This window comes from Paramormyrops kingsleyae, chromosome 10 (assembly GCF_048594095.1).
Source record: "Paramormyrops kingsleyae isolate MSU_618 chromosome 10, PKINGS_0.4, whole genome shotgun sequence".
NCBI lineage: Eukaryota > Metazoa > Chordata > Actinopteri > Osteoglossiformes > Mormyridae > Paramormyrops > Paramormyrops kingsleyae.
Genome location: NC_132806.1, coordinates 16843997 through 16857340, shown reverse-complemented (window position 1 = coordinate 16857340; position 13344 = coordinate 16843997). Strand labels below are relative to the sequence as shown.

Genomic DNA, 13344 nt, shown 5'->3' with positions numbered 1-13344 from the left:
TATGCAAACGTGGGCGGATCTCTCAGATCCAGGAACAGGGCGGTGCGGTTCAGCCGCAGACGAGCCGTCAGAATCTATAGGTGGGCGTTGCACCGTCATAATGTTTTTTAGGCTAGTAAGGTCGCGTGTTTCGCCGATGGTTAATGTGTTTAGTTTGGTCCCAAAGAAACGGCTCCCTTGCGATGAGAACGTTTCATGGAACTGGGGGGAAATATCTCAACAGTAGATCCACCTACACAAGATTTGTCCAATAAATAAACCAGTGGTACAGTGCATTTGCAGTCGTCACCTAAGCTAACGTGCACTAGCTGTCTACCTTTTATGTAAAGTCCACAGTCGTGTAGGAAGAAAACTGGTTATTTGTATGCTTTGCCTTAAAGTGCGGTTAATCATAATCCATTTTTAATATAACAATTTTATAGGGGAAAAAATGTTAGCTGTCCTATAATGGCTTTACCGCTTAGTACAAATTAGTATAGGCTGCGTTTTATTGGCAGATGCTGTGTTTACTGGGGAAAAAAAAAATATATATATATATATATTGGCAAACTATTTTCGCAGCTGCTACAAAATAGCTGAATCGTGTTGGTTATTGGCAGACATCTAAAGGGTAGCGTGGCGCATCGTCCGTTAGAAAGCTAAAGGCAAAAAGGTAAGTCTCTATGCTTGGTGTAGGTTCGGACATACACGCAAATCATGGATGCCTTGCTGCGTTTAGTAACTTGAATAGATCTATGCCTTCTATCAGTAGCACTGGGATTTCGCGATGGAATATATTACTTATGCTTTGAAGTTTCCCAAACGGATGTTTTTATTTGTTTTATAACAGATCCCTACTTATTTGTTAAAAACAGCATTCACATGAAAATACCGAGTAAATTCTGAACAATTTCCAAAAGAGGTGTCATTTAATGTAAGCCAAACTGCACGATTGTTAAATCGCCTTAATTTTGTCACGCCGTTGCTTTACTGCTTCGCTAATTGTATTTTCATAAAGGAATAGGAGCAGAAAATCTTTAGGGCGAGAAACCCAATTGTTCAAAAAACCTCGGTAAAATGTTGTAAAGCGGACCACCTCACTGTGAACTTGCAAAGTAATATGAAGTTTTGTGCGCTCATTTTCTACGCGAACGTAAAGTTTTGTCGGGGCAGACAAAAATACGCTTAGAAGTCATCACTTGTATCAAGATAATTTGCTTAAAGTATTGCAGTTTAATAGCATATGAATTTATAGAAACCAATTAATGTCTTGGATTGGTACTAATTTCCACACATCTAAGCTATTTAATAAAATGCGTACCCTGATGAAGGTCTCTTTATTTGGTGTCCAAAGCACGTAGACAGACCACTATTCGTTTATAATAATAATAATAATAATAACAATAATAATTATTATTATTATTATTATTATTATTATTATTTATTAATAATAACAATAATAATCATACTTATTATTATTATTATTAGTATTATTATTGTTTACTTTTAATAGAAGGCTTGTTTCTTGGTTTTCACAATTTATATTTTACAATTCTGGGTTTAATTTAATTATATTACCCTTCTACAGTTAAATATATTCTTCATGTAACACTTTGTGGAGTGTACCTGCAGCCAGAAGAGAGTTCTTGTTAGTGGAAAAATATGAGTAAAAGAAAGATCAGGAAAATATTATATAGTCTTTTAATTGCAAAAAATACTTATCAATTCTTTGGTTGTACTTAACATAAGTTTAAAAAACAATGGCCAATTACGAACTGGGTGTACCGGAATAGTAAGCGATTATTCTGTATTACATCATGTTATTATTTTGCCATTTCATGTGATGAAAACTTTTCAAGCAGACAGCCTAACTGAGAAGCGCATTGGCCGTTAGATGAATTCTCTTTAAAAGGTTCACTCTTTAACCAGTTCCACCTTTGTGGTGTTTGTTTATAAATACTTAATTAAAATCCATTCAAATCATCTTCTACAATACCCATCAATCACACTACACTATAGTGTAGTGGCAATGTCCAACTAATATCAGAATTGCGAGCGTGTCATGTTCTCCTTGGTTAAAGAAAGCGATTAACCGAAAAAGACCACTGCCGCATGAGATACAGTAGAAGGGTTTTTTTTTTTTTTACAAAATAAGATTCTGTAGTCAGATAAAGTACTGAGGATTGATCAATCTCTGTGCCTAAGCCACTGCATTGGTCCTCCCACACTCGTCTCACACTGATTTCTGCCCTTTGTCTGGATACTTATTTAGCAGAGTTCAGCAGCGCAGCTTCTGCAGTGCAGCTCGATTTCTTACTACTCTCACGCGTTACTGGTTTGACCAGTTTGCTGTCGTGCCTGGTTATTGTAGCAGAGTAGGCTACTCCCTCGTCTGTATAGCACTGCTGTTTCTGCTGTGCCAGCCCCCCTGCTGATGAGAATCTGTGCTAACCTGCGTTAAGGGCCTAGGGCAGAGTTCTTCACGCCCACCGTGCCCCGGCACGCCGGGACGCCCTGTTCGTCCGTGAGCAGCCGTGCAGGGGACGTGCACTTCACTGTGTCCTGCTGGTTTTGCTTCAGCTCTGGCTTCCCTGTGGGGTGTGAGGCATCATTGTGTCTGCAGGCTTCAATGTCGAGATACTCCTGTAGCAGCTTACAGTATATAGTGGTGAATGCAAATTTATGAGCTGTTACAACAGCATCTACAGTAAGTCCCCTTTAAAATCAAAAAGTATGCGTTTATTTTATTATTATTTTTCTTGCTGTCCTGGCAAATGTTTACAGCAACCCTGTTAACCTCTCTTCACCTGTACTGATAAGCTTCTGCGTGGTCTGACCATGGGCGTCGCCACCATTAAATCATTTTACAATTATTCCTTTTATTCCACATTTAACATAAAATATTAGTTTTATGCTAGTGTGTCCCCCCCACATTCAAAATGCTTCTGACGCCCCTGGTTCTGACTGTCCAACTTCAGCATATTTTGTCCATTGGACACACCACATGTCTGAGTGTTTGCTCTCATTGTGCCTAAAAGCCTTCATCTTACATTAGGGATTGTTACTCTGTATTCCCCATCGACAGGGACAGTTTTTTAGGGTTAGGGCATTTTCATGGCTTTCAACTGCATAAACTTTCGCCTTGGCCCCTCCCCCTTCGCTTGTCTGTTGCAGCTCGCCTTTCTTTGTTTGAGTCCCGCGATGCCGATTAGCATTCCTGTGGTAGCCCTGCTGAGGAGGAGAGAGGACTGATTCACACGTGCGACAGGAAGAAAATACCTCTGAAATGGTGTTTTGGAATGCCGGGGGGCGGAGTGACTGAAATGAGAGAAACGAGAGACAGATGAAGGCATTTTATGGTGACAGGGAGTACTTGTCATGTGGGGTTAGTGTAGACCATACACTGAAAGTGTGTAGTCTTGCATCTGGCTCAGTTTAATTTGCTTGGTGCTAAGTTTGAAAGCAGCGTCATCAAAGTTAAAGTATGTCATCCAAATTAAGAGTGTGTGTGTGTGAGAGAGAGAGAGAGAGAGAGAGAGAGAGAGGGATGGAGGGGAAAACAGCAGAGAGCATACAAAAAACTCCAGTCTTTGCAAATTGGCCAGCAACAAAAGCACCGTCAAGCTGCGGTCAGTGAGACTGGAAGCAGTGCTTCCCATCTCGGTGTGCCAGATTACCGGCGATGCTGGCTGGGGCAGAGCAGGGCTGCAGCTGAACCCTGAAGTCCCCGAGTTAAATCGCGATAGGAGGCAGCACACGTGGGAGGCGGGCCTCGCTGGGATGAATCCGAGACTCTTTTGAGAGCTCCGTATTCATGGAGCTGTTTCTTTAAAGACCCTATTATTTGTAGTAATAATGAAGACTGGTTTTTCTCTATTAATAGAGTTTTGGCAACTTTGTTTTTTTACATAAAACATGTGTTGTATTTTGGCTTTTTTTCTTTCCTGATTATTGACACGTTACCAAAGAAATGAACAAGAAACCAGCAACCTTAACTTTGTGAGGCTGCATTCGTAAGTTGTTCTCAAACACTGGATGAGGAAATCATCAGTTTTTATGTGCCTTGTAACTTTTTTCAAGTCAGCAACTTATCCATCCATCCATCCATCATAAAAGGGTCACAGTCTCAAAGCAGAGCTCAGGGATACTCTGGACTGGATACCTGATAAATGGGATCCTTGATAAATATATATAAATACTATATTTATGTAAGTAGGCCTAATAATCTATGACCTAAAAATATGAAGAATTGTTGTTACATATGGTTCCTTGATTCTTAAAAATAAGGGACTATGAATGACATTTTACTGTATTTTATAAAGAATATACTGTAAATGAATCCCACTACATGTATGCTTTTAAATACAAACTTGGCTAATTATGTATGACTTACAGTACTACACATTATATATCTGGTAGTCTGATAATTAGTGAAGTAGCAAGTTGTTGTTTTTCTGTTGGTTTTACTGCTGAATTATTGCAGCAGAAGTTTCTCAATGTTTTTAGGAATTATGAAAAAAAGCAACTTGAGCTGAAAATGCTTGAACCTTGCTGGGTAGTATAATAGCGATCCATTGTGTTTTCAGTTTGGAAAAAAACACTGGTTATTTCCTGTTGTCACTTATTGAATGTCTTTTGGTACATTTAGTTTTTGTGCATGTCCACAAAAAGGTAAGGCAACTCTCGAGTCCAGTTAGTGCGTGTTTGTATGTATTTTTTTTCTCCATTCCAAGAAGCTGTAACCCTAAAAGTTTCACAATGCTTTGGTTTCAAAATACATGTTACACTTGACTTTCTTTTGAAACGCCAGATGTGGTGAATTAAAACAAACAAACAAAAAAGTGACTGGGATGAAACAACTGATAACTAAGTTTTAAAATTTTAATGTAAGGCAAGAATTTCATGTAACCTGGTCATGGAACATTCAGAAAGCTCAGATGTGGCTTTTTTCCAGCAGTGGCCATGATTGGCTGTTTGATCTGTCCGTCAGCAGGCACTGTCTCTGAAGGCAATGGCTCATGCTGCTGTGTAAGCACTAAGCAGCCGTGATTGGTTAACTGATGTGTCAGTCAGCAAGCATCATCTGTGTAGGCGTTCTTCCCCCACCTCTATCCCCCGTAAGTTCTGTATTCTCTCAGCCATTTCTCCCATCGCTGTTCACCTTTCGGTGTCTGACATCACCGGAATCCCCCCCCCCAAATCTGCCTGTCTCTCTCTTCTCATTCTCATCTTATCCCCCCCCCCCCTCCCTCTTTTTAAAAGCCCCGTTATTTGTGTTGAATGTGCATTTTCATCCTATGGTTTGAATCGAGTGCAGCACAGAGTGAGGTTGAATTGAAGTGTAAATAGAAAGAGAGAGAAGGCAGAGTGAATGGAGACGTATAAGGTTACAGTCCCAGTCATGGCATCTGGCCATGCAGTTTTGAATAAAGCAGCCATTTGATAGCCTGGGAAATAGCTTTCTTTCTGTTTGTAAAGCTGGTGGATAGGGACTAGAGGTGGACTGGGAGAGGATTTGGGGCATTTAGCAGTACCTCAGCTCTGTATCTGCTGTTTTGTTTCTGTTTTGCTATCTGTCTTGGCATCTCATGAATTTTCATTCTGCATAACTACGTCTGACTGAAATCCCCCCCCCCCCCCAGTTAGTCTCCTTCCTGGAGAGAGAGAGCAGCTTTAAGAAGTGGTGTTGTAAGAGCAGGCATCCAACTTTGACAGTTTAACCTCTACTATCAGCGCTAGATGAGTATAGAGTCAATACACAGTCCCCACAATCATGCAAACATGAGCGACTCCTATTTAGTAGCTGTGTGCACACCTTTTGTGCCTACACCAGGTCTCTGCACCACTGTTCTCACTCTGGCACTCTCTCTTCTACGACGGACAGCTCTGTCACAGACCAGCAGCTTCGTGTTGCATTATCCAGGAGTTCCTGCTTCTTGTTTCTTGTTCTTTCATTGCCCACCATGATGGGTTGGCATGACTTGTTCCTTTTTATCTAGATCGCATGTCATCATTCTTCCTTTTCTTGGCCAGTAATGCAATACTTTCACAATGTTCACCATATGCAGAATCCTTCCCTAATATGCAATTTAAGTTTAGCTACATTCACAAAAAAAATGTATATAGTAAGCAATGCAATGGAACTGCAAGTGCATAAAGACAACTGAACATTTTGATTGTTAATAAATGAATCAGTAGTCGAAGCAAATCATTCTACTGGATGCACCTTTTTCACACTGAATGTATTACAGAATAGCAAGAGCTGCTCACTCATTAAAACCTTCCCTCCCTCTTTCCCCCTCCCTCCGTCTCTCCCTCCTTCTCCAGTTTAAATCCTGGCGCGTCTGCACTCCTCACTGAGGCCATATCTGATTGGAGCTGACGACAGGGGCGGGTATGATTGCGTAACTGAAAGGGATGAAACCTTCGAGGGGGAGTGAGGGAGAGCTTAGCTCCTTGTGCTAAAATCAGGCCTCGGCGTCTCCAGTGCAGCGAAGCAGGAAGGGCCAGCTGGATAAAGGCGCAGGGACGCTGACAGCGCGACACTCCTGGCACGAGCACAGCACAGACAGGTTGTCCTTCCGTGGGCCTGAGCGCATCCCTGCCATTCTGCTCTCTGATTCGTTGCCGTCACAGAGACTCTCATCTCATTCGTTTGTTTACATTTTTATGTTTTGTCTGGACGGTACATTTTCAGCAGGGATTGGACCGAGGGAGCAGTAAGTGTACTTGTTTCTCACTTGGATGCATTTGGCATGTGTTTGTTAATGCATGCGTATGCTGGTGCGTGATCTGTGCCCATCGTTCTGGGCTGTTCTCCCCCACGTTTCTCCTGATCTCCTCTGAGGTGTGAGCACCTGGCTGTACCACTCCTGATGCATGTCTGTGTTTCTGTCCACGCCCCTGTGTGTGATTGCCCCGTGCTCCTGTGTATGATTGCCCCGCGCCCCAGTGTGTGATTGCCCCAGCACCTGTGGACCTTTGAGCCCTGGAGTGCTCGTGGGTCAGCCTTGCGCAATGTGCACTTGTGTAACTGCCATTGCATTTGTGTTGTTCCTCTTCTACAACTTTGGTAGTATTCGGTAATTTCACTGTTGCACAGTTCTACGTTGAGAAACCAGGTACTCTATCATGCTGGTTAACATTTCCCTCTTTTTATGTGCTTCTTTAACAAAGAAGTTTTTCCTAAACGTGTATGAAATGCCAGAGGCTTTGCATATATAGTCGTCAAAGTATAGTAAGTATATACCTAATGATTATCACTATCCATGTTTTCGGTGTCAGAATTCCATATTCAAGATATAAGGTTTTATTTGCCGTGTGCAACAAGTGTGTTGTAATGCTTTCTCTTTCTGCCACACCCAGTACAATGAGCTACTATCAGTATGTAAATAATACACAGTATACCACCGGTGGCCACTTTATTAGGTATACCTGCTTCGTAATGCAGACAGCCTACTCCTGCAAATACAAGATCATGTGACTACAACTAAATACGCAAAGAATGCCAACAGGGTCAAGCGGTTCATTTGCTGTGCAGCTAAGCACTAAATGGTTAGGCTGCTTGATCTAAGTAATTCTGTGGTGTGATTGCGGGTGCCATATGTAGTGGCTCCAGCATCTCAACAATTATACCCTCTACATACATGCTGCTACAGAGAATGGTGCGATGAACAAAAATGCCAGTCAGTGGCTTTTCTATGGCTGTAAACACCGTGTTAATTATAGAGGTCAAAGGAGTTTGGCCAAAGTTGTTAAAGCTAACAGGAAGGGCACACATATGAAACTAACCGCTCAGTACAACACTGTGAAACAGAATCGCTTTGACTCAACTTGTAACTCCTTGAAGAGGTGTCCGAGACAGAGGGGTTGTCCCTGGTGCTACAGAGGTGTACTTAATAAAGTGCCCACTGAATTATGTTAGCGCAGTCATGCAGTGAAACGACACTTAAGACATAACAATCTATATAAAGTCTAGGTGTGAGGAGTATTGTTACTGTTGATTATGCAGATGGCTTGGGGGAAGAAATTGTTTTTGAATCAGGTAGCTGGCGTTCTGATACTGCAAATCCACCTACTAGACTCTCAGCTGAAAAGACCTCGGCACGGATGGTTTGGGACCTGTGAATACTTTGTGCTTTGATTCGTTGGTGATGAAGGTGCATCTGAACAATGGGTTTGATCTAAATGATCATCTAGGTGAGCCTTTGCATGGCCTTCCTGTCCAGAGCTGTGACTCCACTGTAGTGTCTGTTCATTCATCTGTGGTGTGCTGACACGCACAAACAAGGCAAAGGTGAAACCAGTGAAGTGCATGCTGAAAGCACTGATTGCTCCTCAGGGGCTTACCTATGCACTGGTGTTATGAGAATAACTGAGGTACACAGATGTGAGCATCAAGCAATGTAAGCCACAGCTCAAGGCTGTGAAAAGACCTCTGTCCTTACACACCTATGGTACTCCATGTATGTACCTCACATTACCCTAAGGTACACCATAGCCAGAATCACATGACCCTAAAGTACACCATGGCCAAGATCACATGACCCAAAGGTACACCATAGCCAAGATCCCATGCCCCTAAAAGCATATCAGCTCAATGTGAGCCATTCTGTTTGAGTCTCAGACTTAAGGGCGCTTTTTCACTGCACCAAGTACAGGACTTTTGTCTTCCGGTTGAGTGCCAGTACCTAAAGTGCTAAACCACCTGTAGTACTTCTTTAGTACTTGGGTGGGACTTGAAATGCTTTCTTTGTCGATTGGTTATGCAAATAGCCTGCCTGAAATACAATACAAACGCTGCCTCTCAGAATGATAAACAAAGTAAAAAAAATTTAGCAAAAAAATTTTTTTTTTTCTCACAAACCCATCTTCAAGTAATTTAAACAGCAAGGATGAAAATGATTATGATTGTCTTGGAGAACACATGCAGCTAGCGCTTATGCTGAAGCAGCGGAGGTAAACTTTAAACTGGTTTTTAAACACATATTCAATAATTTATAAAAGAAATAATTAAAATTTCAAAGCATACTATTTTTTTTTCTTATGACAGAGTGACATGGCAAAAATAATTCAACGAAACCTTAACCTCCTGCACTATAATGCCCATATACTAGATTAAGATGAGGCTTTTTCTTACTTTTATCTGACTATCAATGTAAGAACTACATGTGCATAACATTCCATGTTGGTATTAATATTGCACATCATCCAGTCCTACTACAGCCATTTTTCGAATTCTTTACAAAATTCCCCTCCTCGCGTTGTGATGTCATTTGGCGCCGGTGTTCTGTCATAAAATACTACCTATCGAGACGTGCTATCGAGCCTTTCTGCGCATGTGCAGTTCCACCGTCTTGGGATTAGCGTTAGGTTTTAGGGGTTAGGGTTAGGGTTAAGGTAAGGGTTTTAGGGGGGGGGGGAGTAGGGTAAGAGTTAGGGTTAGGGCTATCGATTAGCACTACGGTAGCATTTTTCGACAAGGCAGCATATATCGACAGAACACCGATATCAGTTTTTAGGCCAATGGAAAACCAACACCTTTAAGTTCTGTACTTTTGGTACTTTCCTGGAGTACCAAAAGTGCGGTACCTGGTGCGGCGGGAAAACGCCCTAATAATATAACAAATTATGCCGTCACCTCCATGGCAAAACTAGACAGCGCTAAAACAATGCGAAAAATATAAACCTGCGTAAATATGCCACTGGTGAGCACAAATGTAAAGCTGTGTATCACTCAGTGTAGTACTAAACCTTATAATTTAAATAACATCATTATTTATGTTTATTATGTTTGGTATAAAAACATTCATGAAAAACAAACACGATTACACACGTCTATTGAACATTTCCAGAGGAGCGATGTGAATTACGATTTCGCCACAAACACTGAACAGTGCATCTGGTCCTGCATAAATGCTACAATTCTAACGTTACTGTGATGTCCATATAAAATAAAATAATTTAAAAATAATAAACTATCAAAAAGACAAACCATCGCAAACAAAATCTCAATCAAAACGGAACATGGTGTGGCGCATAAATAAAAAATAAATTACAATGTGCAAAAAAAGTGCGTCTTCAGCTAGTGCATGGAGGGTCCGTATACCCGAGCAGCATTGCTATTTTTATGTTAATGGAGTGGAACAGGCTTTTGGGCAATGGGGATCATTGTATGCATGCTCGTAAAAATAATTAAAGCTTGGGTATTAGATTGTTATTATAGGACAAATAAACAATGATTAGCCTTTAACCTAGCTGCTCGTCTGGAAAAGCTCTTTGTAGTGGGCAGTCAATCACAAAACTAGGAGCCAACAGCCAATGACATTCGCCGACAGAGACGGCCACGAGCCCGCCCCCAAACTGTCAAAACCAACCGCCGAAACTCGGGCGCCAAAATTTCGCTGGAGCACGGGGAGCAGCTAAAGGTAATTTACTTCGTGCGTGAAGAAAGTCGAGAGGGAAAAAACAGACTGAGTGCGATATTATGATATTATTATGTGATATTGTTTCGATATTATGTTAGTCGCACACGCAGTTCTTGTTTCTGTGCACGCGGGTTTTGCATTTGCGCTGGCTAGTGGGATATTTACGCAAGTTTGTATTTCTCGCGTCGTGTTTTAGCGCTTTCGAGTTTTGGCATTGATCGATGTGATTCCATGAAAACAATTTTTGCAGTGGTGACCTATGCGTTGAATATTTGAGCGTATCATCGCATGACATGTTCATAGGTAATAGCTAACATGTCAGTCTGATATACTATTGGTCAGATAATTATTCCTGTAGACATGACGATCAGCTGTTTTTAGTGATAGTAATGGTAACTATTTAACTTGGACGTCCAAGAACTTCGTGACCCCGATAAGAATGAGCGTTGCTTAAATTCAGCCCCGGTTCCCTATCATATCTATGGCTAAGCTATATATTGACTTCTCAGACTCGGGTTCGACCGAGAAATGTTATCGTTTGGCGCGACACTCACGCAAGCAGTCTTACGGAAAATCTGTATTATTCCATTAAAAATCTAAAATTAGCTCTATCAGAGGCGTTGAGGTAGTTTGTAAACCCTACCGACGATTTGCAATGTAATAAAAGTTACATTTATGTAAATGCGTATGCATAGTAGTCTCGAATTGAAAATCTCAGTCCAACCAGCTGAGTTGGCAGCTCTGGGAAAAGAGTGCGTCGGCCTACGTGACGTCATTGTGTTTAACTATGGTTTTAAAATGAAAAATCGAATGTGCATCAGCATGCAAAATACTGGTTTGTTTCTTTGAGATACAGTATACTGGGATTTCAGATATTGGGATAGTTTCAGCTTCTGTTGGGCGTACTTTAGCCGACCTTTGGCCGGAGATTTTTGGGGGACCTGGCAACACAGCCTGACAGCATCCACACGATTCCACAGAATGCCGCTTCCTGAAAATGCTGCCTTGTAGATACCATTAGCATCTCTCTCCAGTCCCCTGCGGCTTATCGCCTATAAAGGGAAGAGTTGATGTTATAGTAACGTAAATGTAATGTAAATTGTAAGCACATATGAAATACAATTTAGAAGAATGTATTCTGATCAGTTATAAATGCAGTGTTTTATATAACTCTGATAGCTTGCAACATACCTAACATTAGCTAATAACATACCCAGTATGAAATAGCTAGCAGTCCGTCCTGCAAAGTACAGTTAACATCTTAGAATCCATTATTTGTTTGTTTTTAAAGTTTTAAACAACTTTCTTCTAATAGTCATGGTAGACCAATTATTTACATTCACGTTGCTTTTTAACCAAGGCTGTTAATTTGATAAACGGACTAAATATCTAATATAGCCATTTAGTCTAAACTGCTTAGTTAATGTGCCAGATGTATCAAGGTTTCAGCTGAACAGATCCTGGATTTTGAGTGTAGGGAAGTATGTTAAGCCAGATGTGTTAAAAGTGGTTGTTAAGAACAAACATTTACATGCATTATGCATTACAAACCTTGCCCAGGCTCAGTGTCCTCCCTGACATGGATTATCTGGTCACCCTAGATTCATTGCATCTTTGATCCTGTAAAAGCCACTTTTTATGAGCCTGACAGGCCCTGTACAACCCTGATGAAGTCACTTGTGTCTTGAAGAGCCCTGGAAAGCTCCTTTTAAGAGTGGTGATGTATTACTGGTCTGGTACAAAGTTCTACTTTGAACCAGAAAGTCAGTGACATTGTAACCCCCTCAGCCATGACTACAGCCTCTCTTTTGCTTTGACCATTAACTAGTTATCTGTTACACTGTGCTGCATGGCGCATATGGATGTTTACTTCCTGTGTAATGGTACGGGGACTGGCTGGAATGGAAGTGTTCCTGTTGCCTAAATGGTAAAAAGCATGCTGGATTGGCCAAGTCGGTTATGGACAAGGTTACTGTGTCATCACATATCTGCTGTGTGGCTGTACACCGGAGTCTATATTCATAATGGTGTACCTGTAGCAGAAGAAGTCCTCTGTTTGTGGCACAGGTCATTCTTCAGACTTTACTTGCATGGTAATTTTTTTTACCCCCCAGTATGGGCGTTCAAGTACAAAATAAGTGCTGTCTTCCTCCCGCCTTGTCTATATGTGTCTCTATGGGGGAGTATGCCAGCACAGAGGGAAGAGAAATGCTTTTCTATTTTGGGGGAAAAAATTCAGGAGTTATTATCCAACCCTCAGGTTTCAAAATAGGGAAGGGGGGAGACTTGCTGCGGAGGGTATTTATCATTAAGGATGGCTGTTGCTGCTGTTGAACTGAAAGGTTGTTTTGGCCCGAGGTTGAGAGGTGGGTGGGAAGCGTTTGTCAGCATCGTCCATTTCAGCTTATGTTAGGCAGTGGACACTGTAAACTCCCTTATGAGTATATTGTGTCCATTTACATACAGCTAGCTTTTTTTTTTTAACTATTCCTTAACTCTGGTTCAACCCTGTGGGATTTAAAGTCATGCAGTAAATTGGATGTCTTTGGCAGAAAGTATAGTCAAATTGTGGACAATGGATAGCTAAATAGAATTTTTTTTAACCTATTTTATGATGTGTATTTCTAATCATCTATGAACTTTTTCCTTGCTATGCTGTGACAGAAAATTTTACCTGTAATACTATTGCTGTAGAATAATATGCTCTCATTATATAAAATTTACATACAAAAATACAAATTCTTCTTGGTATGTTTAGAAAATGTTTGTCTTATTAAACAGTCCTGACATGAACTGCTTCTGATAACCAGTACTTAGAACATAAGCAAAGTGTGCCCCTTTCTGGCTTGTATGGGATTGGATGAAGTTTTATGTTTTGGAGTTTTTAATGCAGTTCTCAATTGGTAGCCTTAATATCTTAATGTTTATATAATGTTAA

General features: G+C 41.0%; 1 protein-coding gene across 6 annotated transcripts in view; it reads left to right on the top strand.

Annotated features, from left to right (window-relative positions):
* Positions 1–503: 503 nt before the first annotated feature.
* The window catches only part of LOC111835210 (pyruvate carboxylase, mitochondrial), a 117277-nt gene continuing 104436 nt past the window's right edge, over positions 504–13344 (top strand). The window contains exons 1-3 of one of the 6 annotated variants that reach the window (XM_023795270.2): positions 505–652; positions 6307–6551; positions 6680–6698. The gene's annotated coding sequence lies outside the window, so the exon portion shown is untranslated. Of the gene's footprint in view, positions 653–6306; positions 6699–10288; positions 10407–13344 lie in introns of those variants that run through there. The other 5 variants (XM_023795288.2, XM_023795296.2, XM_023795263.2 and 2 more) reach the window with 5 other exon arrangements.